At 45.9% G+C, this 27915-nt stretch overlaps 1 protein-coding gene across 1 annotated transcript in view; it reads right to left on the reverse strand.

Moving 5' to 3' along the window:
- JCAD (junctional cadherin 5 associated) overlaps positions 1-8972 on the reverse strand; it is an 82638-nt gene extending 73666 nt beyond the window's left edge. Inside the window, exon 1 of the mRNA XM_019465234.2 lies at positions 8841-8972. The gene's annotated coding sequence lies outside the window, so the exon portion shown is untranslated. The remainder of the gene's footprint in view (positions 1-8840) is intronic.
- Positions 8973-27915: the final 18943 nt, after the last annotated feature.

Raw genomic sequence — 27915 nt, forward strand, 5'->3', positions numbered from 1 at the left:
TGCATCGCCCCCCTCCCTAAACTCAACCAACTACTTATACCTCAGGCCGCATTCTCTTTTTCAGAATGAGGTTGCTTCACTGGTTAAATGATTATCTCTTTCTCATAGACCTTATTTAGTACCAAAGTCTTGATATAAATCACAATTCTCTTTAACGAGTATTTATTGAGTACCTTCTATGGGCCAGGCACTATGCTAGGGAAACAGCCATGCATAAGATGATGGGGGCGGGGGGTGGGGGGGAATCCCTATCTCCATTTATAGGGAGAAGTATAATAAACATGAACGTATATAAAATAATTTTGGATAGTGATAAGCTCAACAAATAATGTTATGTGATCACTGCTAGATACAACAACAAAAAGTCTGAATTTGTAGCTCCTAACCCACAGAGTGTTGTAACAATTAAGTGAGCTAGTATATGCATAATGTACAGAGGAGGATCCACTACTCAGTAGAAATTGTGGGTTTGTTTTTAAGCATAGACTCCTGTCATAGATGTGTTTAAAATTATTATTATTATTATTATTAATTTGATGAAAGATTATCCACTCATTCAAGAGATATTTATGGGGTGTCTCCTGTGAGCAAGGTACTAACATGCATGTGAGGTAGTGCAGAACAGAAGAACAGAAAACCTGCCACATTCTGACTTCAAAAGCAGGACTGAAATAATGAGCCAACTCCACTGTGGCCCCTGCCTGGGAAAGGCCAGCTGGGCCAGAGGATGAGGTGGCCCACTACCTTTCAGAGCACTCTTGGTGACTCACCTCTTGCCTAGTCAACTTCACATGGCTCTAGAGGGCAGAGCCCTGGTTATACTTTTGCCATAATATTTACAGGTGTCATATAAGGATAGGGAGGCAGGGGCACCTGGGTGGCTCAGTCAGGTAAGCGTCAGATTTTGGCTCACGTCATGATCTTGTGATCTGTGGGTTCGAGCCCCTCGTTGGGCTCTCTGCTGTCAGTGCAGAGCCTGCTCCAGATCCTCTGTCTCCCTCTCTCTGCCCTTTCCCCGCTCATGCTCTCTCTTTGTCTCAAAAATAAGTAAACATTTTGGGGCACCTGAGTGGATCAGTCAGTTAAGCATATGACTCTTGATTTCAGCTCAGGTCATGATCTCCCAGTTTCATGGGTTCAAGCCCCACGTTGGGCTATACACTGGCAGTAAGGAGCCTGCTTGAGATTCTCTCCCTCCCACTCTCTGCCCCTCCTCCACTCACACTGTCTCTCAAAATAAATAAATAAATAAATAAATATACTAATTAATAAACAAACTTTAAAAAAAATGGGGGGAAGGCCAGTAACCCAGATACATACAGAGATTCAGAGTTGAAAGGAACTTCGTATATGTGTATTTCACAGATGAGGAAATCTATATATATTATATATATGTGTGTGTGTGTGTGTGTGTGTGTAAGTCACACACACACACACACACACACACACACACATACTTAAATATCCAGATCTTTTGATCCCAAACAAACCTTTCCTCTATCCCTATTGTTACTCGAATGACCTACAATTAGAGACCTACAACTTTTCAGTGCAATTCAACCAACCTTTTCTGCTCTTTGGTTATGGGCAAAGTAGCATGCAAAGTACTATATGAGGCATAAAACTGAAGAAGATCTTGTTCCAGGTTTCAGGGAGCTTGCTGTATAAAACAGGAGGCATAATTCAAAGTGAGCATGGTTAGTGCTACAGTAAAGGCACAAAGTATCATGGAAACCCACCAGAAGGAATTAACTCCAGCTTGACTGGTTCTGCTGGGGACTAGCCGGCAGGCAGAGATGGGGAGGAAAGGGCACCAAGAATGAGAGAATTGGGAGCTAACTCACAGAGAGAGGGCTTGGGGCATAGGGCTTTTGCAGGAAAGGGCTATGATTTTAGGGGTGCTGGAATGTAGGGCTCACAGGGCTGGAGAGGGTTGCTGGTGGGAAGGAAGAGAGAAACACCTTCAGGAGGGGCCCCTCATGGCAGCCGTAGGGGTTTGGACTTAATTCCAGCCCCCACCCCCACCCCCAGTTTTGAGCAGGGGAGTAACTTCATGAGAGCTGTGCTTTATAACTAAACTCACAGGAGGAAAAAAAAGAGGCAGGCTGGCGGTTGGCTGAAAGATGGCAACTCACTTCTGTTATTCACAGGTTACCTGTGATAATAATAGTTCACTCGGATTGAATGTGCTAAGAGCTTTGCATACATTAACTTACTTAATTGTCATAACATTCCTGAGGGCTAGGAGCTTTTATTATTTTGATTTTACAGATCAGGAAACTGAAGCTTAAGGAAGTTAAGGTGCTAGAAAAGAGGCAGACCGGGAACCAACCTAGTGGGTTCTATTTCTAACTCTACCCTCTTAACTGTGGTGCCATATTGCCCTGCTTTGCTAAGTCTAGTTGGCAATGATTTCGCTTAGGAGAGTACCCAGGGGAGAGGTGAAACTAATTTTTAGACACCCTTCTATGGCTGGCATCGAAAAGGATGACAAGAAGACAAAAGCTGAGCTTCACAATGCTTCTCTGCAGCCCTGTCTTGTGGGTGACATCTAACCCCGAAGGGGCTCCTTCTGCCAGTTTTCTGGCCCAATTCCTCACCTTCAGTTTGTGTGTGCTGAAACGTAAACATGACTTCAGTATTAATTTAAGAAAGTTAAGAATCAGCAAGGTAAGGCTATTAGAAAATAATTCATCGTATACTTTTTTAAAGCCTACATGCCCTGGGTGGCTCAGTTGGTTAAACATCTGACTCTTGATTTTGGCTCAGGTCATGATCTGGCCGTCATGAGCTGGAGCTCTGCATTGGCCTCCAGGGCTGAGTGTGGAGTCCCAGCTGGGATTCTCCCTCTCCTTCTCTCTCTCTCCCTCCCCTATCATGCTCTCTCTCTCTCTTTCTCTCTCTCTGTCTCTCAAAATAAATAAACAAACATTAGAAAAAATACTTTTCAAAGCCTAAATTAAGCCAGTGGGATAGCTGTTTTATTTTCATCATCTGCCATTATAAATTAGCTTTGGCATTAACTGGCATTACTGCTTTTGATAAACATAAAAGATCAAAGGCTGATTTTTACAGTTTGTGTGCAAAAGTCCACAATGGTGGTTTTACATCTTAAATCCTGAAATGGCTCAGACCCAGCTTTAATCCAACCGTGCTAACGCATGTAATCACTCATATCCTAGAGGCAATATCTAGGAAGCCGCAGTATCTAGGATAAAACATCCTACGGCACTAAGACCCCTACCAGTGTTTCTGCTCAAACACAATGCCAGAACATTAAAACCGTTATTCTAGATGATGCCTTAAACATCATCTATTATTTTAAACAGATGTTTTACAACAGGGAAGGGTGCATCATGTAAAAGCGAGTACATTCTCTGGAATTTTATCACTGCAAAGCCTGAAGTAGCACAGAGGGTTAATTTGGATCAACACGTTGGGCTATACATCTTTAAGCTTGGATAACTTACAAGGTGTCCGCACAGAGGGTTAATTTGGATCAACACGTTGGGCTATACATCTTTAAGCTTGGATAACTTACAAGGTGTCCGTTCTCCTGTTTAATTTCTCAGTTATTATCCTCCTGGATGGGTGTGCTAGGGAGGTAGGGAGACCACAACTGATTGCAAGAAGCCCTACACACTGGCCCCCACAGCACCTGGTTTCTTTGCACTTCTCTTCTATAATCTCTTTTCAGAAGACCCTTTATTAAGACTTCAGAACAGGGACACAAAGTGAGAGGCTCATCATCCCCATCGTCCCCGGTGACACCAAGCACCCTCTTCAGTGTCCTTAGCCAGCAGGGAAGGACAGCAGGGACCATCCCCTCACTGGAATCTCCATGGAGTCTGTGAGAGGAGATTTCTGCCACTAAATACTCTTTCCCAAGTCAAAGTTTTCCATCCTAAGTAGTAAGTGCCTTCTTCATAAATATAAGTCAGCCTACATTTTGATGGAAGAGAAAACCCCCATGTCCTTCATATTAAAAAAAAAAAAAATTAGCTCACACATGTTTTTGGCAAGTTCCCATAAACACGCTCCCCACTAAACACTTTGGGAGTAGATTGTCTCCACCCCTGCATCTGGATTCAGCTGAGCTTGGAGTCCTTGGCCCAACCTAGCCGGTTGAAATACATGAACCAGAGCTGTAGACCGAGACCCTTGGAGCTGCTCCCCACCATCCTCCAAGGGCCGAGCTCCTTCATTCTTCCCCAGGCTGCTTTTCTCACATGCCTCTGTGCTCAGGGATCTTTAGATACTTCCGTCGTGTGCACTGAGGTCATTCTGTACCATGGTTCCACAGAGTACAGAGAATACCCATGTGCAGGGCAGAACTTTGCTCCATGGGACAAAGAAGCCATGTGAGGCTTCAAAGGCTCCCTGTCTCAGGAATGTCCTTATAAACTCTCTGAATGAAAAGTCCAGACTTTACTCATTACTAACCTTTCATCTGGAAGGTCCTGGGCTGCAGGTGGTCAGATGAGGCTAGTTTTACAGTGTTTGGAGAGACTGAGGGGGCAGAGGGGGCAGGGAAAAAGGTGGACCCACAAGTCAATTGCCAAATCTCTCTCTGTTCCCCATCTCTCTCTCTCTCTCTCTCTCTCTCTCTCTCTCTCTCTCTCTTGCTTCTGAATAGGTGGAAAGTATTCTGGAATACCAACCCTTCACTGCCTCCTCCTCTTCCTAACCCACCTCTCCCTCTCCTCTCTCCCTCCCCACTTCCTTTGTTGTGCTCCCTCATCTGTGTCCTACCTCCCCTCACTTTCCTCTCTTCTGCATCAACATTGCCCAACTCTAGGTTTCTCCCTGTGCCCTTCCCCCTGTCCCTCTTTCCTTTGCTCCCCCCTCTTCTTCTACCCACACTCACCAGAGCAACATTTACACCTTTCCCTCCCTCTTTATGCCTCCCTCCCTTCTCTCTGGAGCTCTGTCCATTCTCTGAATTGGACATCTCATAGATGTCCTGGATGCTTGACCTTCCCTTATCAAGAGGATCTTCCTTCTGGTCTCCTTGAGTCCAGGGCTGTGTCTGCCACTGCCACTTCAACCTGCATGTTCCCATCTCTTGTTTTCTTCTCAAACTCAATGTAAAGCAAGCTTCCCTTCCCCTGCTCCCAGAGACTCTTTCTCCCAACTTCCTTTCATGGCTAATGGTGCCACCGATTTCCCAACCTTCCAAGTTCAAAATTTGAAGTTACTTTGATTGACACTTCAGCCAGTCATCTAGTTTTACTGATTTTTCCTTAAATATCCCCCTGCTAGGTATTCCTCCCACTCTGTTCTTGCTGCTGCCGCCTTAGCTCTGGCTCTCATGACTTCAAACCTTGACTATAAGTACTTTGCTGTTCCCACTCCTCTCCCCAAAATCCAAAGGGTGGGTGGATGGCAGAAGGGCACTATTGCTCTAGCAACCTGAGCTGAGGGTAGGGAGGGTGGGAGCATGGTCAGGACTGATGTACCGACCAGCTCTGGCTCTCCCCTCACAGTGCTGCCCCTCTGCTGACCCATCAGCAGGAAGGTGAGGCCTCAGGCTCAGGGCTCTGGGGAATAAGCATAATTTGATCTTTAGTTATTCTGCAAATACATACCAAGTCCCTGCAATACCAAACCCTGTCCCAGGTACTGAGACACAACCATGAACAAAACAGAGTCCCTGACCCTGGAGATCACCTAGTCACAGGAGAGAGAGATAAATAAACATGTAATGTGACAAGAAGTGGTAAATCACGGGACTTATGTATCAAGAATAGAGCCGAGGGGCACCTGGGTGGCTCAGTCTATTGAGCGTCCAACTTTGGCTCAGGTCACGTTCTCATGGTTTGTGGATTTGAGCCCCATGTTGGGCTCACTGCGGTCAGCACAGAGCCTGCTTGTGGTTCTCTCTCTCCCTTTCTCTCTGCCCCTGCCCCATTCATGCTCTCTCTCTCTCTCTCTCAAAAACAAATAAAAGCATTTATTTTTTTAAAAAAAGAATAGAGCTGAATAAAGGGAATAAAATGTGAACGGAGCAAATGGTCAACAAACGAGTGAAAAAATGCTCAGTGTCATGAGGGAAACGCAAATCGAAACCACAACGACACAGTGTTTCACACCCACCAGAATGGCTGTAATAAAATAAAAACGGGAAGTAACCAACGTTGGCGAGGGCGTGAGGGCCTCAAAGCACTCGCACATGCTGGCGGGACCGTGAAGTGACACAGACCCTGTGGAACGCAGTGTGGCAGCGCCTCACAAAGTTTAATGTGGAGTTAAATGACCCCGCAATCCCACTCCTGTGCTTTCATCCAAAAGAACTGAAAACATGAGCTCCAACAAAAACTTGCCCATGAATGTCACCGCAGCACTGTTCGCAGCAGCTGAAAGGCGAGAACGACTCAAACGTCCATCGAGGGATGACTGGACGAGCAAAACGTGATGGATGCACACCACGGAATATCATTCAGTCATGCCAAGGAATGAAGTATTGATTCATGCTACGTCGCGGATGAACTTTAAAACTTGGTGCCAAGATGAAGAAACCGGGTACCAAAGGCCACATATTGTATGATCCCATCTCTCTGAAATGTCCAGAATGGGCCAATCCATAGAGACAGAAAGCAGATCAGTGGTTGGTTGTCAGGGGCTGGAAGAGTGGGGACTGAGTGTAGGATTTCGAGGGTGTAAGATATCCCTTTGTGATGATGGAAAACTTGTCTGGAATTAGATGGTTGCGCCATGTTGTGAACCTACTAAACGCCACTCAATTGCACACTGTAAAAATGGTTCAAAAAGACTATTTTTGTGTTATGTGCGTTTTACCACAGCAAGAACAGCAACTGGGGGTGGCCACAGGGTGCTCCTTGAACAGCAGAGTCCAGGAAACCTCTCAGCTGAGGTGAGAAGCCTCTGTCACAGACCTGGGGCAGGAGGGTTCATGCCCTGCAATTACCAGGAAAGGCAGGGACTAGAAAAGCATGCCGGCGGCTCCGTACGATATTCCTGGTGATCTGACCCCCTTTCTTCATTTCACTCCATAGTCGGGCACAATGCTCCTTCTGTGCCCACACCTCTGCCTCTCTCCTCCCAGCACTTCCCGGCCGCCTCCCATCACCGCACCCCTGCACTGTCCCCAAGACACACCTACGCTTCCCCCCACCCTGCCTCGCCCTCAGAATTGCTCCTTCTGGCCACTTGGCCACTTTTAGGGCCCAGCCCATGAAGCCCTTTTCTTGGGACACATTTTCTGACGCCTGCCAGAGCATGAGCACCTGCTAGACTGAGGCTCTGAGCGTTGAGTCTGCTGCTTCTCAGCCATGTGAGGCTGGGCACCTGACCCCTCCCTGGGCTTCAGTTTCCTGCCGCATCAAAGGTGGGCTATTAAGAGAATAAAACAAGATGACCAAAGTGCTGAGCTTAGTACTTGGTATGTAATGAACTCTCAGGAATGGTGGTCGGGTCACTGCTTCAGCATTTCCTATAATCCCAAGTTTGAAATTTCCCACTTCATTTTGTACTGATAATATTTAGTAATTATTTATTGAATGTATGGAAGAGTCAGAATACATGATAAACATAGTGATGGTATTTATAGACTTTGAGATAATCTTCCTCCAACTCTGGTAACTATTTCAATACAGAGCATATAGATAACACTTGAATAAATGTTTAATTGACCAATGATTGATTGATCGATTGATTGATTTGGCTCTATCACCAAATAAGAATGGAATTTTCTTCAAATTAAAATATAAAGGGAAACAAGATGTCTGGGCAGGGGAAGGGAAGAGAGAGAGGGAGGGAAAATCAGCAAGTAAACAGAACCTGACCCAGCCAGGGTGAGATATATTGAAATATTCCATAGGCATAAATGTTTGCAAAAAAAAAAAAATGCATAGTTGAAGAAGGACTTGGAGGGGTGGTGGAAATTTTTTCAGAAAAATGGCTCACTCTACAAATGAATTATTTTATTGTTTTATTAATTTTTTTTAATCTTTGGTTTTGAGAGAGAGTGAGCACGAGCAAGGGAAGGGCGGTGGGGGGCGCGGGGGACAGAGGGTCTGAAGAGGGCTTTGTGCTGACAGCAGAGAGCCCGATGTGGGGCTCAAAATCATGAACTGTGAGATCATGACCTGAGTAGAAGTTGGACGCTTAACCAACAGAGCCACCGGGCGCCCCTGAATTGTTACTTTGTTTCAAGATGCCATGGTTACAGGTGTTCAAAGTAAATGTTAATGCATTTGACAAATAGACATAAGACAAATCTTTAATGTACTATCACTGGAGAAAGGCATGAGTTTAAAATATTTAAAAATAAGATAGTAGAGATACATTTCACAGATTTCTACAAGTGGGAGATGATAGATAGGTAGATAGACAAACAGATAAACAGACAGATAGATAGATAGATTATGGTGGCACCCAACTAGTGGAGGAGAAATCAGCAAGGGAAGAAGAATCTGTTTAGTTTTATTCCATAAAAAGATGCGATCACAAGATAGGGCTGGGACTCACTCCCCTGTGCCCTGGTCACGTGACCAATCTCCAAAAGCTGCACAGAGTAAGACCAACCCAACTATTGTTTCCTATTTTCACGACCCGCACACACCCAAATGCGGGTTGTTGACCCACCGAGGCACATCTCTCCCTCAAACCCCCAGCCCTCTCTCCGGGAACAGAATCGCCCCTGCACTTTCCTCTCCAGGAGATTCTTACTCGATTCCCCTTTCAGAGAAACAGACACAAGCCCCGTTCAAGAGTCAAAAGCTAGAAATCAGCTGGCTTCTTCCAACGCTTACTGACACAATTTTCTTAATCATATTTCCCTTTCAATAAAACAGTGAAAAAGAAAAGAAACCATTTACCTGACCAGATCCCTGAAGCCTTCATGAGGGTCTACAACTGAATATGGAGAAAACCACTCGGAATCGTCTTCTGAGACTTCCTGAAATCCCCAATCTGCCTCCGATGGCAGCTCTGAGTTTGAGCCGTGAATAGAGGCTGTGTGTTATTTTAACCACAAGGTTTCTAGTCAGAAGGGAGGAGAGATGGAAATGAGGTACGTTGGCAAGCAGAAGCACCATCCACCTCGAGTGAAATGAGCTCGCTGATCTGATGTAAGAGCTCGGGGACATTTGAAGAACCCTCAAACCAACTTTTCCTAAACTAGAGGTTAAATAGCTGCGGAAAATTCCAAAGGAGTAAGATAAGACACTTATGGTCTTTTCTAAAAAAAGACACGTTGGTATGCCCTGTCTGATACTGTCTGAAGGGAAGCCCAGCATGGAGCTGGCCTCAGGAGCCCTGGGCCACCGAGAGGAGACCGTGACACCTGGAGACAGCTTTGCTCCTCACGAATAAAGGAGTCTTCCGGGGGTTAAAAGTACAGAATGACACAGGAGGAGGACCAAATCACACCTTTTGTGTAAAAACAAAACCGGTATCATGAACAAGCCATACGAAGTTATGGGGTAAGGGAATAGCTATTCTGGAATAGGTTATTCTGGAAGATTAACATGTGTGAGTGTGTGAGTGTGTGTGTGCGTGTGTGCGTGTGTGTTCTCACTTCCCAAACAACTGAAAAAGCAAAGATCCAGCCTCAGCTGAGACCAGTTGGAGATCTTCCTCCTCAGTATCTTGGCAAATAGAAATGCCACTTTGGACTCGGAGGGGGAGAATGATTTATCGTTCGCAGATCAACAGCAGAAACTAAAGCCGCTGAAATGGCCAACAGTCCTTTACAGCCAGCCCTTCCCAGATGCCAGAGGGGTTTAACTCCACTTTTGGAAAAACTCAGCAGTGCTCCCATTAAGCAGGGTCATAATTCAGTTTTATATAGACTCTTTCATCTCAAAGGAGCTCGAGGTGGGTTTACACCAAAATATAAATTATCCTGTGCACGGTCACCTCGGGGACGAACCACAGCTCCTGCCCAGCAGCAGCTGGCCCGGACGTAGGCAGTTTGGAGCGGCAGTGAGACAGCAGGCCAAGAGGTGCTCGGCAAGGAGGAATGTGCGGGACCCGTGCTCCTGACGTGGCCCTTTCCTCCCTGGGGCCAGGACCTCTCTGATCTGCACGTGGCTTTCCTTCCCGAGTCCCCCAGCACCCTTCCCCAGTACCTGCATATACAACCTCAAAACGGACCTCAACATCACCAACCAGTGTGGCCCCTGGATAGCTCAATCGGTTAAGTTTCCAACTTCGGCCCAGGTCTTAATCTCACAGCTTGAGAGTTCGAGCCCCACATCGGGCTCTGTGGTGACAGCTCAGAGCCTGGAGCCTGCTTCGGATTCTGTGTCTCCCTCTCTCTCTCTGCCCCTTCCCCACTCAGTCTCTCTCTCTCTCTCTCTCTCTCTCAAAAATAAACGTTAAAAAATCACAAACCAGGAGTCAGTGATGACTTCATTTTCAGATCTCATCTTATAGAAGTGGCCTTGGCAAAGCATGACCCTTGGGCCAAATCCAGACGCTTTGTAAATAAAGTTTTATTGGTATACAGCCACACTCACTCATCTATGGACTGTCTATGGCTGCTTTGGTACTACCACAACGGGGTGGAGTGGATGTGGCAGAGATTGGAGTTAGGGTGTTTTGTCTTAGAGGTAGAAAAAACGAACAAGGAGTCTCTTTCAATATGGAAGACGCACCAACTCATACCACCAAACCCGTATTCAGGCCCTGAGTCTCCATTTCAATTATTCCTTCATCAGAGAAACTCTCACTCAGGCATTACCTAGCACACTGCCTCAGCTTACCTAGTTTCATCCCCAAGAAACTACAGTGGCTGCATCCAACTGTTCTCTCAAACAGCAGCCTTTGAAGCACCCTCAGGCCCTCTCCATATCATCCCCAAGTGCACCTTGTCTTTGAAACCCTCTCTGGGTCTCTCCAAAAGAGTTAGCTGCTCCCTCCTACAGGGTTTCATCATGTTTTGTTTATTTTTCTCTTGCATTTCTTGTAGTTCTACCCCAATTATCTCCCTGTTTGCCTTTCTTAGCACACTATGCATTTTCTGAGAGTAAGAATGATATCTTATTCGACTTCTAAAAAATTTTTTTTAATGTTTTATTTATTTTGGGGGGATGGGGGAGAGAGAGATAAATAGATAAAGAGAGAGAGAGAGAGCGTGCGCACCTGAGTGGGGGAGGGGTAGAGAGAGAAGGAGACACAGAATCTGAAGCAGGCTCCAGGCTCTGAGCTGTCAGCACAGAGCCCAACGCGGGGCTTGAACCCCTGAACTGCGAGATCATGACCTCTTATTCAACTTTTTATCCCCAGAACCTAATACTGTAAAAGACATGTAAAGTGGACACTCTGTTAGGGGTTTTCTACAAACATAACTCAGTCAGTCTTACTCCACAGGAACCCAGTCTTAAAGGAAATGAACAAAAGGATTGTCTGACACTCCCTTAACATGAGGTGTTCTTGAAATAACCTTCCCGGGGATGACGCTGGGTCTGTCCTTCTAACACTGCCCCTGAGTTGGGCTGACTTTTACACATCCTTTGTTAGCTGGTCCTTTTTTTAAAATGTTTTAAGTTTATTTATTTTGAGAGAGAGAGAGAGAGAGAGCAGGGGAGGGGCAGAGAGAGAGGGGAAAGAGAGAATCTCAGGCAGGCTCCACGCTGTCAGCAGAGAGCCTGATGCGGGGCTCGAGCTCACAAACCATAAGATCATGACCCAAGCTGACATCAAGAGTCAGATGCTTAACTGACTGAGCCACCCAGGTGCCCCGTTAGCTGGTCCTTTAATTTGGAATTTGTGGAGGAAGAGTCTCCTTGCAGAAAGATCAACAGCAGTTGGAAAAAGACAATCTTTGTAACAACTAGAGCAGTCAGAAGACCTGGAAAGATCTGGCACCAGGTGGAAAAGAATCTGTGTATTCTCTAAGCTCACTTCTCATGCTAAGCTCTGGTAAAGCCTAGTTTCCCTGGTGTGAGCCCATCAGAACAGAGCTATTGCATGGCCAAAGGATGCAGATGTCCCCTCTGTGGGTCTGGGGCACAAAAGGAGCCAGATTTCTTGCATTGTGGGGTCAGTAGCGCTGCACCTTCTCAGTAGATGTGCCGCTACGCCTCCTCTTATTTGCATCCTTTCTCATGGTCACAAAGGTGGCAAGACCTTGACAATACTCTGCGGTAAACAAAAGAGGGTTATGTGGATGTGCTGGACATTTATCATATGCGTGGCCACTCCACGGCTTGTGAACAGTCTTCCTTTGGTGAACGTGGACTTCTCACATTGAGTCCTTGTCTAAGTCTGCTCAGGCTTCCATAACAAAATAACATGGCCTGGGTAGCTGAAACAACAGACATGTATTTTCTCATGGTTCTGGAAGCTAAAATTCTGAGATCAGAGTGCCAGCAGCCTCAGGTTCAATGAGAACTCAGTGCCCAGTTTGCAAACTGTCATCCACCTTCTCCAAAGGCCTTTGCACGTATAGGAACATCTCTCTCTTTCTCTCCCTTTTCCTCTTCTTATAAGGCCACAAATCCTATCAGATTAGGACTTACTCTTATAACCTCATTTTACCTTACTTATCTCCTAAAAGCCCTGCTTCCAAAAACAGTCATATTGGGGGTTAGGGCTTCAACATATGAATTTTTTGTAGGGTGAGGTGAACACAACTCACTCCGTGGTTGTCACCCTTTCTCAGAGCAGAAACCAGGCTTTCTCTTCCAGCCTCCTTTGCAGCTGGGGCACAGGCGTATGTCACAGGCTGGGTGTTCAGCTGCCTTCAACTTCGTAAAGACCAGGAAGAGGCAGGAAAGGGGTTGAATCCATTCTACAGGAGGTCAGTGCCATTTGGCAGGGAGTCATCAGCTCTCGGAGGCAGCCCCAAGGAAGGCCAGTCATCGTGTCTGTTGGGTGTCTGTTGGGTGAGCTCAGGGGTCTGGCCCTGCCTCTGTAGCAAAAGCCCACAGCCCCCTAACAAAACTTGTATTGTGCTCCCTCCTGGTCGTGCAGCTTCTCTGCCTGACCTGGGTCTCCTGGAGGTTCTGTGACCTACTGATGGTCTTCAATAAATAATTTTTTGGCTCCCAGTAGCTAGAGGTACCATTTATAACTAACAATGCTCTTGTGTGTGGCTGATACGGTGACTTAAAACCAAACCATTTAGTACCTTTTGCTTTCTTGCCCAGCACTTGCAAAGGGTTTTCCTTTCTCGCCTCAGCGCCATTTTGAATGAGTATTTGACAATGTGATTCTGTACTCGTTCTTAGCTCGTTTGCCCGTGGGCTCATTCCTCATCCTTTCCCTATTTCACTCGGTATCAAGGGGGAGGTGGGAATGCTCACCCCTGCAAGTTGTATGTCACAGACTCTCAAGACACCTGGTTTCCAGCTGGGTTCAACCAAGGACAGGCACTGGTTGGAAGGCTGGAGGGAGGAGAAGCCAGGGTATTTCTCCTTCTCTCTCTCTCTCTCTGCCTCTGATCGTTTTGCCAGCAGGGCCACATCTCCTCCCCCATGACTTTGGCTCTGTGGGGCCAAGCTCCCTGGGCCCAACTTCTACCAGATGATTCTGTCTCTGTCCTTCAGCCTGGGGGTAGTATGGCTTCCATTTTGGCTGATCTCTCAATTGCCTCCCCACCCCCATTTGGTTTCTTGGCTTTTCCATTATCTGTGGTCACTACCCTGCTGTAAATGCTTATAATTGCTCTCATTTTCCTGGTCGGACCCTTAGTGATACAGCTATCCATGCCATTTCTGCTTTAGGTCAAAGAACCAGCACCTGCCAGGAGCCTGAGTGGGACTCTGCACAGCACGTTCATGCTGTTGGGTGGACTTCCTTTTTATTCTTTGGATAGGGTCACGTCTCCAAAGTTGGTGACCATGAAGCAAGTGCTATCAGGCTATCTAATAACTCTTCTGTCCTTTTCAGAGAACAAGAAACAGCATTCTAAGGCTTGGTGATAGAAAAAAAATCATGATTAGAAACAGCAGCTAATTCCTTGCCTCCCTGACCAGAAGATCCCATGAGGATTAAGCAAGATAAAGCAGAATAGGTCAGCGAAGGCTGATAAATACCAGTGTGTGGAGAATTTAGAAAACTCTGCCTGGCTTTTAGAAAAAATAGATTATAAACACTTTTTCCTCTAATTCATCAGGAGAAAAAAAAGGTTACATACACAATGTATTCATTATGGCATTTATTAAAACAAACCTAAATGTCCAACCATAATAAAATTGGGATTTTCATCATGAGATGCTTTGCCCCATGGGATAGTTTACAACCAGTAGCAAAAATAATTATGAAAGTGATGTAGCAACTTGGGAACTTTTCATAGCAGTGTTCAGTAAGTAGAACTTACGAGTCACAAAATGTACCCTCTCTGTGATCACAGACATCTGAAAATCATTAATGCATATAAATAAATTAGAATCGGTGTGGGGAAGACTGAGTTGCCAGGTTAGGGTGACACCTGATGGGTGGATTATTTGTTCCACAATTGCCTTTTTGTTTTTTTAAATAAGGATGTTCGTACAACAATAAATATTCTTCCCTTTCCTCTCTTTTTTGTTCCTTTCCTATCTACGGTGGGTCGTGTCACCCTAAAGAGGACAGGCAGGGCAGAAAGGCAGCCAGCTACCAGGACTTGGGGCATATTGAAGGGGACACAAAGGTAAGAAAGAGAATAAAAGAAGATAATAAGGACTTTTAGTGACTCTTAGGTCTTATGTAGAAACAAGAACGCATCAATTTTTAAAGTGGGGCTGGATCATATGTTGTAGCTTTCATATTCAATGCTTTACACACACTTCCTCATCTGTTTCCCTGGAAGAGAGGGCAGACCTCCTTCCCTGCCTCAGTTAACAGGAGAAACTGGAGCTAAGAGATGTGGAGTGGCCTACTCTGATGAGCACAGCTGGAAACGTCTTCTTTGACTCCAACTTCAGGGCATCGGCCTCCACACATGGTTTCTTCCAAACAACTAAGACGGAGGTTGAGCAATCCAGTGTCCCTGACAACCAGAGGTGCTTCTCTTGTTGAGCCTCGAGACCTCCTCCTGAATCTCCCTGAGCTGCTCAGATGAGACATAGTTGTGTGCCTATTCCTCACTGGAGATCAAAGTTGTCTCCACAGTGGGATCTTCTTATCTCCCATTGGGCAGGTTTCCTGCCGTCCGTAGTCTGCTCACCCTCTGTGGATTCCCAGGCTCGAGAAGACCTACTCACAGAGAGTATCCGGTTGCTTTTAGGAAGGACTGCACATAAAAAGAGTTGCTGGCAAGAGGTGAGGACCTACTCACAGGGCGATTGTAGGAAGAACTTTTTTTTAATGTGTGTATCGGGTTTAGAACAGTGCCAGGCACATAAAAAGTTGCCTAACTAGCTGGTAGGAAGAGAGCCACTGCTAGTAAAAATGGGAATAGCAGCAATTAACCAGGGATTAGGAATAAAAATAGCCCTATGAAAAAGTTTTCTTCAGAAATTAGGAGCAAGGAGAAAGGTTTTTTTTTTTTTTCTTTCTTCTCCCAGAAACTTATTTGATTCCTCGTTCTAAGTCACTCATGTGCTTTCCTTTTAGCCCAAACTGCAAGAAGACTCCTATCTTAGGTCTTATACATTGTTCGATATTAAATGTGTTTTGGAAAGAGGTAGAATAGAAATTAATTGATTATAAAATAAACCAGGTAGTGACTATACATTGCTCAGCTGATTGAATAGGTATCTCTTTGTCTCCCTGTTCTATGGTGAATCAAAGAATTTGCACAGTGAGTGTTTATATACTGAAGGTAATTTACTTCTTCAAGCACTAAGAATTTGCTTACTGATAATTTACTTACTAAATGAACAATATTTAGTAAGTGCTATTAATGTAGTTACTGCTCAGTAAGTGCTTACCACCAATAAAAAAAGGTGAACCTTAACAAGAGCTGTATTTTCCTAAATTTCTCACTCTTGTTACTCCCTGAAAATAAGTTCATGCTCCATTAATAAAGAAGCTATGTGTGTGTGTGTGTGTGTGTGTGTGTGCACGTGCTTCTTCTTCTCTTGAACATTCCCTACCTATATTCCAAGACACAGCTCCTATCTTAGCGCCATCCACTCAGTCATTCATTCATTCATTTGGCAGGGATTACTGAGTGCTTGGTATACGCCAGTCTCCATGTGGTAGTAAGTTCCCCATGAAACTTTCAAGTACTCGATGATCAAGCCTTCTTTCAAAACCTAAGGGTGGTTAGTGAATCCTGAGCCATTCATCTGATACTTGATATCTTCTGTGTGGCTTTCTAAATTGTTTTTTTTTATGAATGGTATCCTATATCTCCCATCAGAGTATGGTCCTCTAAAGAGCAAGGACCTTATCTTATTAATCTTTGAAGTCCCAACACCTACCTAGTACATTGTCCTACACGTATTAGGTTCTCAATAAATGGTTTTATTAATACTGATGTTATGGTAATTTAAGATAAAATAAATGGATACCACATGGGAAGTGAAATTTGATGCCTCCAGATTCAGAAAGTTTTTCATGTCAACATATTAAAGCATATCCTAAGCTTATGGGAGAGTCCAAGCCAGAGCTTATAAAGGCTACAGTCAAACATCTGAGCAAAGCTGGCTGCGTGTGTCTAAAGGTTAGAGCCTGCAGCCTGGACTATCCTTGAACAAATGAATGGCCCACTGCCACATGTAAGTAGACACGTCTAGAAAAGCATGGTGAATGTGGTAATGACAGTGGTTGGGACTATACCTTCTGAGAACGAACAAGCATGTCGTGAACAAAACCATTACTAATAAGCGCTAAGCTGAACAGAATTTATCCTGTATGTCTGCCAAGGAGAAGCCATCTTTCACGGTAGGAGGGATGAAAAATGATAGTTGACCAGCAAAGCCTTGTTCATCTTGATGCAAAATCGATTAGCTAGTAAGGCCAGTGGTATTTAGTTTGGAGGTGGATGCGATGCAAAATGAGTAAGTACATAAATATCTGTAGGAAAGGAAAAGCCAGTATCTCGATGTATACAGTGTCATACCAGCCAAATGTTCTCAGGGACTCCAGTGGTAACGACTCATGAGCACCTCTTAGGAAGAAAGCCTTTTTGGTTTTGTGGGACCACGTCAAAGTCTCAGCAGCTATATCACCTAAGTACCAAAAACTTTGACCTGGCACAGATTCCTCTCACACTATGGTAGTTCTCAGACTTGACCTCTCATCAGACTTACTGTCTGAAACATTTAAAAAATTTTTTTAATTAAGAAAAAAAAAAGTGAAAAGCTGATTGTTGGGCTTCACCTCCAGAGATTTTGATTCGGTAGATATTTTTAAGAACTTCTCAGGTAACTCTGGAAATTGACTGGGTTTGAAGTCTACTGATCTAGTGCTCTGTCTTCTGTACTAAACTCTGCTGGGAGCTAAAACTGGAAAAGAAGTGCATCCCCTGGTTCATCTTCAGGGATGAGTAATTGGGAAGACAAAACTTGCACATATGAACAAAGAGAGAATACTGACGGTGAGAAAGGAGGGCTCAGGGTGGATTTCAATGCTACATAAGATGTCCCTGGACTGGAGAAGGGGCAGGGCATCCCTGGTAAAAACAAAAACAAAACAGAATTAGCAAAGCCATGGAAAGAGACTAAGCCAGGAGCAGGGAGTAGGGCCAGCTGACGAGGGTGGAGGGGACACATATTGGAATAGATGGAAATAAATCTGGTTTATGTATATTTAACAAGTGGCTATGTAGTTCTCTTTGAAGAACACTATTCTGAGACAGTGACCCTGTGGAAAGTGTGACTTTAACCAATAATTCCCAACCAAGTTGGAGTTATAAGACATTGTAATTGTTGGTTTGATTTCACAATGTCCGGCTTTTTCCCTCCATATCTCTCCAAAGAGCTCATGAGAATGGAATCCAGGCCCTAAGTATATCAGGTTTTCCCTTTGTGAGGTTTTGCAAATGCTTCTTGAGAACATCCAACTCTGAGATAAAATAGCACTTGGGTTAAAAAAAAAAAAAAATCTATGCACCACATCTCCATATGGGTACACACTGCTTGAGGGAAGTCACATCTATATACACTTCCCAGCCATGTCCATGTGGGAATGTGGGAGAGAGGAAGTCTATCAAGGAATGCCACATTAGTCTTCAGGACCAGCCTTAGTCCTAACAAGACCTCACATAGCTAGCATGGCTTAGAAAAGACATCTAGCAATGTATTCTGAAGATCTACTGTGAGCCAGGCATCAATCATGATGAGTACAGGGATAGAGCATCAAATATTCTACCTCAAGGAGCTCACGTATTTTTTTTTTTTGAGTAATTTCTTTTTTTTTCTTTCCGTTTTTAATTTAAATTTTAGTTAGCATACAGTGCAATATTGGTTTCAGGAGTAGAATTCAGTGATTCATCACTTACATACAGCACCCAGTGCTCAGTACAAGCGCCCTCCTTAATACCCATCACCCATCTAGCCCATTCCCCGCCCACCTTCCCTCTGTCAACCCTCAGTTTGTTCTCCATCACCTTCTCACTCAATAGATTCAAGTCCACATTTGGAGGTGAGTCTAGCACTCTAACAGGAACAGAAAGAATTGAAAATAGTGAACGACAAGTAGAAGAAAGGGGTGAGACCTTGAAGAAGTTCAAGGAGGGTCCCCTCAGTTGAAGTGTGGGGGTCATTCATTAGTATGTCTAACCGTGGCCATGAAAACAAGTCTGATACCCAGATAAAAGGAATAGAATGGACAAGACTTATGAAGTAATCTCTCCCTCCCTCGCGGCATCAGCAAGAATTGTCATAATTGACTCTTTTCAGCCGTGCCTTTGGTTTTTAAGAGGGAGGTAGAGAAAACAGGAAGGCAAGAACAAGAACAATTCAAGTAGGTAATGGAAATGAACCCTAGGGAAAAGTTAAATGATTCCAATTCTTTTCAGGAGAAGAAAAGCCAGAAACGGGATTTCATCAAGCAATTAAATATAGGAGAGTTATTTTAAGGAGAGAACACTTCTCCATCTTAAAGGGGTTTAAATGAGAGGAAATGGCTTTAATTTCAAGAAGAGAGGTTAATTTACTTATAAGGAAAACTTTCTGACTGGAAGGATTGTTACGGATCAGATAACTGGGGAATTGGTGGACTCTCCTTTCCAAAAGACCTTTAAGATGAGGAGAAACAGATTTTTGTCTGGAACAGTAGAATTCTGGCAGGGGAAAGAAGAGGTGGTGAGGTTCACACCCTTATAAGTCCGACCAGTCAGGCTCTGGCATCCTCTAGAATGAAGGTGATTTTTACAATATTTGCTACATGGGCAGCAATCACAGGTGGCTTTTATCTAGTGCTTTCCAGGAGCCAGTTTATATGTTAACTCCTTTCATCCTCAAGACAACCCCAGGAGGCCAGTTACTATCTGCATATTACAGATAAGGAAATGGGTGGGCAAGGAGGTTAAGCTGCTTCTTCAAGGTCACACGTCGGGAGGGACAGGGGCCCAGCAGTTTCCGGATGACCTGAGCTAACCCATCCTGGGAACCTGCCTCTCCCCGGTGGCTCCAAACAAGCAATCCTCATTCCTACCTCTGACTCCGTTCTCCCAAAAGGCCAGAATAAAAAGTACTTTATTTGCTCTGTATTCTATTCTCTATAAATTATAAAACTTGTGGTTGAGGGAAGAAATTCTTTTAACAACGGGCCTTTCCCCAGGACCTTTCTCTTCTATCTAAACAGTAAACAGGCAACAAAGGGGTGACCCAGGACCCTTGGCTCAATTCCTGGTCCAGCTTGGGACCCACATTCTGGTTATGAACCAGGGTCCAAATCCTTTATTAATATATCTGCACATGCCTTCTTCCCAAAATGATTTAAGGCAGCTCAGGGCTAAAATCAATTGTTGGTTTCAAGCAAATCAATGCCCACAGGACTTTCAGATATATTTACCTGCTGTTAACCAGATTCGGTGGAAAACTCAGCTCTTATCCAGTTTCAGGATACATCAACCACGCAAGTTAAGGAAAAGAACAAAATACTCCTTTTTTGTTTGTTTGTTTTTAATTTTTGAGACACAGAGAGAGACTGAATGAGCAGGGGAGAGGCAGAGAGAGGGAGAGAAAGAATCCCAAGCAGGCTCCGTGCTGTCGGCTCAGAACTCACGAACCGTGAGATCATGACCTGAGCCGAGATCAAGAGTCAGACCAAGAGTCAGACGCTCAACCGACCGAGCCACCCAGGTACCTCAAGAACAAAACACGTTTATCGTGGTCATTTTTGTGGAGTGAAAGATCGTCTTAATTCATTAAAGGCAGGCTGTTTTCAGGTTGGAGAACGGGGTGGGAATGAAGGAAGAATGAAAAGAAATTTGTTCCCCCATTATTAAGGCCAGTTTTCTTCAACCAAAAACAACTGGCAAAACTGAACGGAGGTGTCATGGTTTTCGGGGAAGTTACAGAAAAAGAGTTCGTAGGAAGTGAAGGCCAGGTTGTTGTCAAGGCTCCTCTTAACTTGGACCACAATTATCGGGGTCCAGCATGCTTGTGATTGTTCATAATTCACAGGGTTTTATTTCTGACATGACCTCTATTCAGAAGAAAACTATTTATCGTTTAGGAATGTTTGGTGTTTGACGCTTTCATTTCTGTACCCTTTGCCCCGCTGAAGTTTGCTGCATGTGAAATTCATCTTGAAGCTCCGACTTTAAGAAAATGAGTCAAAAGGACCAGGGGTCTGTCTCCTGACTCTCATAACTTCTCTCTGCTCAGCAGAGCAGTACTAGTCTCGTCATGGGAGGGTCCCTCAAGTGCAAGACCCTGCCGGAAGCGGGGGTGAGGCCACCTATGATTCCAAGTGAAGCTTCCAGTGAGGGCCCAGCACACAGAGGCAGGGACCCTGGCTCAGCTGGTATGCTGGCCCACTGCCCCTCACACCAGTGAAACCAGACCCTCACACCCTATTGTAACACCTCCAAGTGGGCTGGCCAGGAGCCTCCCTGGGCTCTGTGTCCAATGTCTCCACCCAGAGTTGGTCCAGAATCCATGGAGTCTGGGCAGACTTCAGGAGGAATGTGGCAGCTGGGCAGGTGAGAGTCAGGCTTGACCGCCTTTGTGGCCATTCACCTCACGTCACCATCAAATAAGCTCTGCATTGGATTCTTCATGATCGGCAGGGATGATGAGGTGGGGCAAGAGAAGGCGTAAAAGAGGGGCAGACAGTGTGGTAAACTGATGTGACCCTGTCACAATGTCAGGGGTTCTCAACATTTGGGGGACACCCACCTTTCTTTATTCAGGAAAAAAACATACCACACGTTACCCACCACATCTTGCACACAGGTTCAGGCGGGTTTTTCAGGGGCTCCCTGAAGCTCAGCTGTGGACATAAACAAGAGCCCCAGTGAAGATTCCCGGCCCCAAGGGTCGGATACACTGTCCCTGGGAAGGCAGGCAGAGGCTTGGGGTTGTCTCTGTCAGCCCTCCTTCCTCAAATGCTTACTGTCCTGTCTTGTAACCCTAGCGGGAGTAGAATACTCTGGTGCTGGTGACAGACCTGGCTTGCTTGAGTCAATGAGCTGTGTGACTTTAGCCAAGGCATTTAACCTGTCTGAGCCCTAGTTCCCTCATCAGAAAAATGGGGGATAACAGCAGTGCCTACAGTGTGAGATTGTTTGAAGGTTAAATGAGAAGGTGCTTTAGCCGAACAAGTGCTCAGAATATATTAGCTAGAATTCGGTCCTGTCAAAGTCCAACCACCCACACATTGACCATGAGATTGGTCAGGGCTTGAGAGTATGAGACATTGTCTCCAGCAGCCCCCGGAGGCGACAGGAGCCACCAGACTCACGATCAGGGCAGGCCTCGCATTTGTCACAATCGTTGGGTGAGGGATGGCCATGGCAGAGAACAGGCATGCACCCTGGGGTGAGGCCTGGATGGGGGGGGGGGTGAGGAAACCTAGGGTCCTAAGGCAATCTGACATCACACAGAAGCATAAGCAACACAAAACTCTGCTCTATAACCAATAAAGGACACACTGATGGGATAGAAATACCTGAGAACCTCACTGCAGCCCCGCCTCGCATTTTGCCAGGAGGGCAAATGAAAAGGGAAAATGTGAAAGGAGATTCTTCCCAGCATTTTGGTAACTATGTCCCTAGTCCCACCCCACCAGGCTCCATGGGGATTATCCCAAAACCTCAGGCACCAAGGAAGTTCCTGTTTGAGTAATTAAGTCTTCCCTTGAGGGCATCCATCAGGACAAGCCATCCTCTCTTTGTTTTTAAGACAATCAGACACCAGGGTGTTAAGAGAGGGGTGGGGGTGGGGGTGGGATGGTGGGGGTGGAGGATGGAAGAGAAAGGCAGGGAGGTGGAGAGGACGGAAGGAAAGAAGGCAAAGCACCCCTCCCACTCTGTGGTGAGGGTATGGGATGTTCACTTTCTAAGTTTCCAGGTAGTTAGGATTTTATGTCTGTGGTTTTCTAGATGCAGATTCAGCAGTGATAGCCTCAGACTATAAGTACTTCAAAACAGTTTCAGGCTGAAACTAAATTAATCTATCTTTTTCTTTTTCTTTTTTTAAAGTTTATTTATTTATTTTGAGAGAGAGAGCAAGCCGGGGAGGGTCAGAGAGACAGGGAGAGAAAGAGAGAATCCCAAGCATGCTCCGTGCTGTCAGCACAGGACCCCACGTGGGGTTCGAACTCACAAACCTTGAGATCATGACCTGAGCCGAAACCAAGAATCAGACACTTAACCGACTAAGCCACCCAGATGCCTCAGCATGTTTTTAACGGATTATTGCCCTCCTCTTTCCTTAATTCTAAGCCATATGCCTTCTGCCCGTCCCTGTGAGTGATCTGTCTTCCTCAAGCCTTGACTTCGGCATCAAATGGGTTCAGCTTGTCTCATTCCTGCTGACAGCAGGGAGGAGTGATTTTGCTCACTGTAAGACAGATTAATTTGGGGGGGCGCCTGGGTGGCTTAGTCCGTCAAGTGTCAGACTCTTGGTTTCAACTGAGGTCATGAGCCCAAGGTTTGTGAAATCGAGCCCCTCGTTGGGCTCCTCACTGACCCTGGACACCTGCTTGGGATTCTCTCCCTCTATCTCTCTGCCCCTACCCCCCCCCTTTCAAAATAAACAAATAAATAAACATTAAAAAAACAAAAAACAACCAACATGCATCTAGTCCTGAAGCATTCATTCTAAATCTGCTATTTTCCTACCTTGAAAGTAACCGTGGGGACAAAATCCCCCACGGAAAGACCAGAAGCACCTCACCGCAGCCAGTTTAACCTCAGACCCCTGGCCTAGCATCGAGGGTTCCTCGCGGTGTTTTTATTCTGGGTCCCCCACCTGGAGAAAATTTGACTCCAACTGTCCCAGCTGTGGGTCTGCAGGGCCCTCCCACGTGGTAAACGACACCGTGTGGAGACAGCGTTCCTGAAGGCTCTACTGATCCCCGGATGACCCGGGGAGGTTCAATCTGGAGACTCTGAGGCAGCAGGCAAGAGCTGGGGTCGGGTTCACCTGCGGACCCCCCCTCGGCCCCGCACAGCAGACCCCACCCAGTCTCCGGGAGCAGGGACGGCTGGGGGCGGGGAGCAAAGCTGGGCAGGCCGCCCGCCCCAGGCAGCTGCAAGGAGGTGGGAGCGAGGCAGCTCCGCTGAGGTCCCTGGATGCTGGAGGAAAAGGAGCAAACTCTCGGGCCAGGAAAAAGGCGGGGCTGTCATTGTGGAGCTCAGGAAAGGCTGGTTTGCTTGGAAGCAAAGGAACATGGCTGGCATCGCCCCATCTTGGGGCACAGTCTTCCTTCTCTCCAAGAGGCTGGCCCGCGATCCAGAAGGCACAGGTGCCAGGGCCTGAAGCACTTCAGCAAGGCTGGCCGGATGCCGACGTGGGGTGACTGCCCCACACGGGCAAGCGTTGAGACCCCCCCCCCCCGGAAATACCCCTTCTTTACGAAGCCAACGACGTCACACGCATACACACGTGCACACACACACACACACATCACACGCACGCCACGCCACACCACGGACACATGCCACACCCGTGACATGCACACCCATCCCACACCGCACCCATGCAGCCTACTCTGGAGGAGCAGAGTGCTCCACATGGATGGTCCTTAAGGCCAGCAGACACCCGCCCCCAGCTTGTTCCCTGCAGGGCCCAGCCCAGCGAGCAGCACCATGGACTCTTCCGGGAGGACGCATTTGGAAGAGTTCCCAGTCTCCTGTCAGCCCCAGGGACACGCTCTTACAAACCCGCTTCTTGCAGCCCCGGACGTGGGCCACGCTGACCCGCTGCCTGAAGGAGGCATGAGGTATGTCCGGGGGGAGGGTAGCGAGAAGTGACCACGTCTCCTGAACCTGTGTTCCCTCACCTGGCCTGATAAGGGAACAGAACATTTTAAAGTAGAAGTAACCTAGGGGATTGGAACTGTGTATTGATGACATAAATGTTAATATTTATTTTCCCAAAGTTTTTATTATCATTGGTCAGGCATTTATTGTTATGAGAGCATTACGTAGATTACCACTAATCCTTCCGGGTGCTTGATGAGTGGGTGCCACCATCTTTATTGTGCAGATGGATCCCCGTGAGGTTGCACAAACAGTAAAAGCGGGACTCGGGCGTGTCTATCCACCTCCAGAACCCATGTTCTTAACCTCAGAACTATACTTCTGCTGTGTTGGGAGATTTTGACCGCCCTGGAGAAGATCTGTGACAAAATGCACCAGTGGAGTCTAGGGAGTGAGGGCAAACAGATGAATGCGGTGTCACATTAGTTTCTAAGTAAATCTGGTACAAACTTTAAAAATATATTATCATATGCTGAGTTGCGAAACGAAACATGGCAGTCGCAACCACCAGTTTCTCAGAGGGTTTTAACATCAGGCTGCCTTTGTAGAGATCTAAGCGTAGACACCCAGCTACAGAACTGAATTGCCCCTAGAGCTCCTCACTGCTGTTTTAATCAGGAGCTAGAAACAGCTCACCTTTAGGGTGCTGGGTGGCTCAGTTGTTTAATCATCCAACTTTTGATTTCGGCTCAGGTCATGATCTCACAGTCTGTGGGATTGAGCCCCATGTTGGGCTCCACACGGACAGCCCAGAGCTTGCTTGGGATTCTCTCTGTCTCTGTCCCTCCCCCACTCTCTCTCTTTCTCAAAGTGAATAAATGTTAAAAAAAAAAAAAAAAAAAAAAGGAGAGCTCACCTTCCATTTGTGAAGGCCACTTGTCTGAAAAATATCTATTCATTGGAGGGTCCAGCTACATGGTTAAGTCTCTAAAACTTAAAAGCAGTCGTGTCAGAAAGCTGCCCATGAGACTGTCTTGCCCTCAGTGGACACTCTGTGTTATCAGTGTGGTTGCCCAACAATGCTGATGTCAACAGTACACACTTGTGTGACATGTTTCCGAAGCAGTTGCAGTCATTTGCTCCCGTCACTTGGGTGGCCCCATGTCCTCCACCCCCATGCTGACACAGGTGATCCAGTGGGGACAACCCTGTGATCCACAGTCAGATGTTAGAGGTAGTTCACAGGTTAATGCCATGTGCATGTGCTCTAGCCGCTGCCTCCCACAAATCCTCTGTTCATGCCAAGCAGTGGAGAGTAATAGAGCCAGGTTGGTCAAAGATAATATGGCGGGCAAAACTTTGACTTTCTTAAAAAAAGAAAAAACAAATAGAATCAATGAAGTAAGAATCTCCAAGGAAGATCAGCTGGGCGCTTGTACTTCTGACGCCTGCCTCCCTGGAGACCCTTCCTTTTAGGGCTACTATAAGCCTGCCTACAAGGGTCTGCCCTTTTTTTTTTTTTAATGTTTATTTATTTTTGACAGAGAGAGAGAGAGAGAGACAGAGCATGAACATGAGCATGAGCAGGGGAGGGGCAGAGAGAGAGGGAGACACAGAATCGAAAGCAGGCTCCAGGCTCCGAGCTGACAGCACAGAGTCCGATGCGGGGCTCGAACTCACAAACTGCGACATCATGACCTGAGCCGAAGTCAGACGCTCAACCGACTAAGCCACCCAGGTGCCCCAAACGGTCTGCCCTTATTAAAGCTTTGACCTAAATGTGGACAGAAACTCTTGCATCTATTCCCTACAATGCATTTGCAACAGCACTGGAATAATAAATTAAAAGTTTGTAGATAACGAAAGAGAAATAAACAAAGAAACTAACAGAATCAGACCATGTGTCATCAAAATACTGTCATCTCCTCCTTTCTAGGATGTCTGCTTCTTTTTCTTACTCCCTACTGGTCTCCAAAGGGCCAAGGCCATCTTCGTTGCCCGGAAGTATCGTTGATCATGCTTAGGAACCTCGAAATCCAGACTCATGGGAAGAAGATCTAGGGAGACAGGAGATCCCTCTTCCTTATGTCCAAGGTCCCCTTGCTCTTGTCCAGAGGTTCCATTAATTCATTCCTTTACTCGTTAGATCTTTAGTGAGCCTTTACTATGTGCTAGACATTTGGATGGGCTCTGAAGATGAAGTGGTGGGCAAACAACATTTATGCCACCTCGGAGCTGCATTCAGTGATCTCTGGAGTTCCTTTGCAAGTCATTGGAGGGTTGTGCTTCCATCATGAATAGTTTTGAGGTTCCTATAAAAGTTTCCCTTGGCTAGTGACTCATTCATTTCCAATCATTTCAATCTGTGTGTGAAGGGTCAAACTCTGAATTTAATCCTCTGAAAGAATCCTGATGGCTACTTTTGTTTTGATGGGGTGGGGCTGGTGAGCAACCGGATGGCCTGAGTTTCCTTGGTTCTACATGTCAACAGCACAGACAGTGCCAACACACTCTCTAAGAGGAGACTTTTTTTGAAGGAAACTCTCTAAGAGGAGACAATTCATTAACTATCATGGCCAAACCGACACCACAGATCGTTCTCTTGGTTTCTTGAGCTTCCCGAGGAATCCCATTGGCCCTGAAAATTTGTTGACTGGATATCTGTATCAAAAGACCAATAGTCCAGAGAGTCAGGTGGGGGTCAAGGCCAAGGCTTTCAATTCAGGTCTGAGACCAGGGACGAGGCTTATGTGGGGAGACGGGTGAGAAAAGAGCCAGAATCCCCAAGAGCCAAGTCAAACCTGGGGAATGCTTTTTCTAAAGCCATAGAGTCAAGGGCAAGTTAGAGGTCTGCAGGACAAGAAGTCAAGACAAGGAGTGCCAAGCCTCTGTGTCAGGGGAAGGCAAGGATCTTGGATGGTGTAGGATATGGATGCAAAATGACTGCTACCTCGGAATTGACTCAGAGGCTAGACTCTGCTGCTCTTTGATCTCTGCAGAGTCTGGAGTGGCCAGATCCAGTTCAGCAGGTGGCTGGGGAGGAACAGAGCACACAGCTCAGGGTCAGGGGTACCTAGGCTCAATGTCGGGGCTTCTTACATTTAAGCGTTCCTCCTACCCACCCCTTCCCTAGAGGTCTTCCTCAAACCCCTAGTTCTGTGCTTGGCCTCTCCCCCACTGCACCATGGGATTTTCAGAGGTTCCAGTCATACCCATTACTTCCACCAAACAGAAAGAACAAAAACCTAGCAGACATGATTGCATTCCACTTTTCTTAAGTTTCTCATGATAGTTCCCATAAGTTTACAGCAAGTTCAAGCTTATATTTTCCCACGTATTCTAGACTATACTGTATTTCATTATCTGACTGCCAGGAGGGTAACTCCCCATTGGGTTACTAATTACTATTTTTATTGCATTCCAGAGACTTTCCAATTTTTTTTTTTTTTGGTCATTTGTTTTGCCTTGTAATTAGATGTCATGAATAAATTAGAAGAGTTTTAATGTGATTTTGGGGTTTTCTTTATTAATCACACTGAAAGATGAAAGGATCAAAGAGCCAGCAAGATAAAAATGTAGGGTATAGTTCTTACCTCAGTCTCCTAGCATAGTGGCTCTCAAGCTGTGGTCCATGAACCTCGGGGGGTCGCTGAGACCTTTCCAGAGAGTGCACAGAGTCAAAACTACCTTCCGAATGA

This window comes from Panthera pardus, unplaced genomic scaffold (genome assembly GCF_024362965.1).
Source record: "Panthera pardus isolate Hobbes unplaced genomic scaffold, ASM2436296v1 HiC_scaffold_6, whole genome shotgun sequence".
NCBI lineage: Eukaryota > Metazoa > Chordata > Mammalia > Carnivora > Felidae > Panthera > Panthera pardus.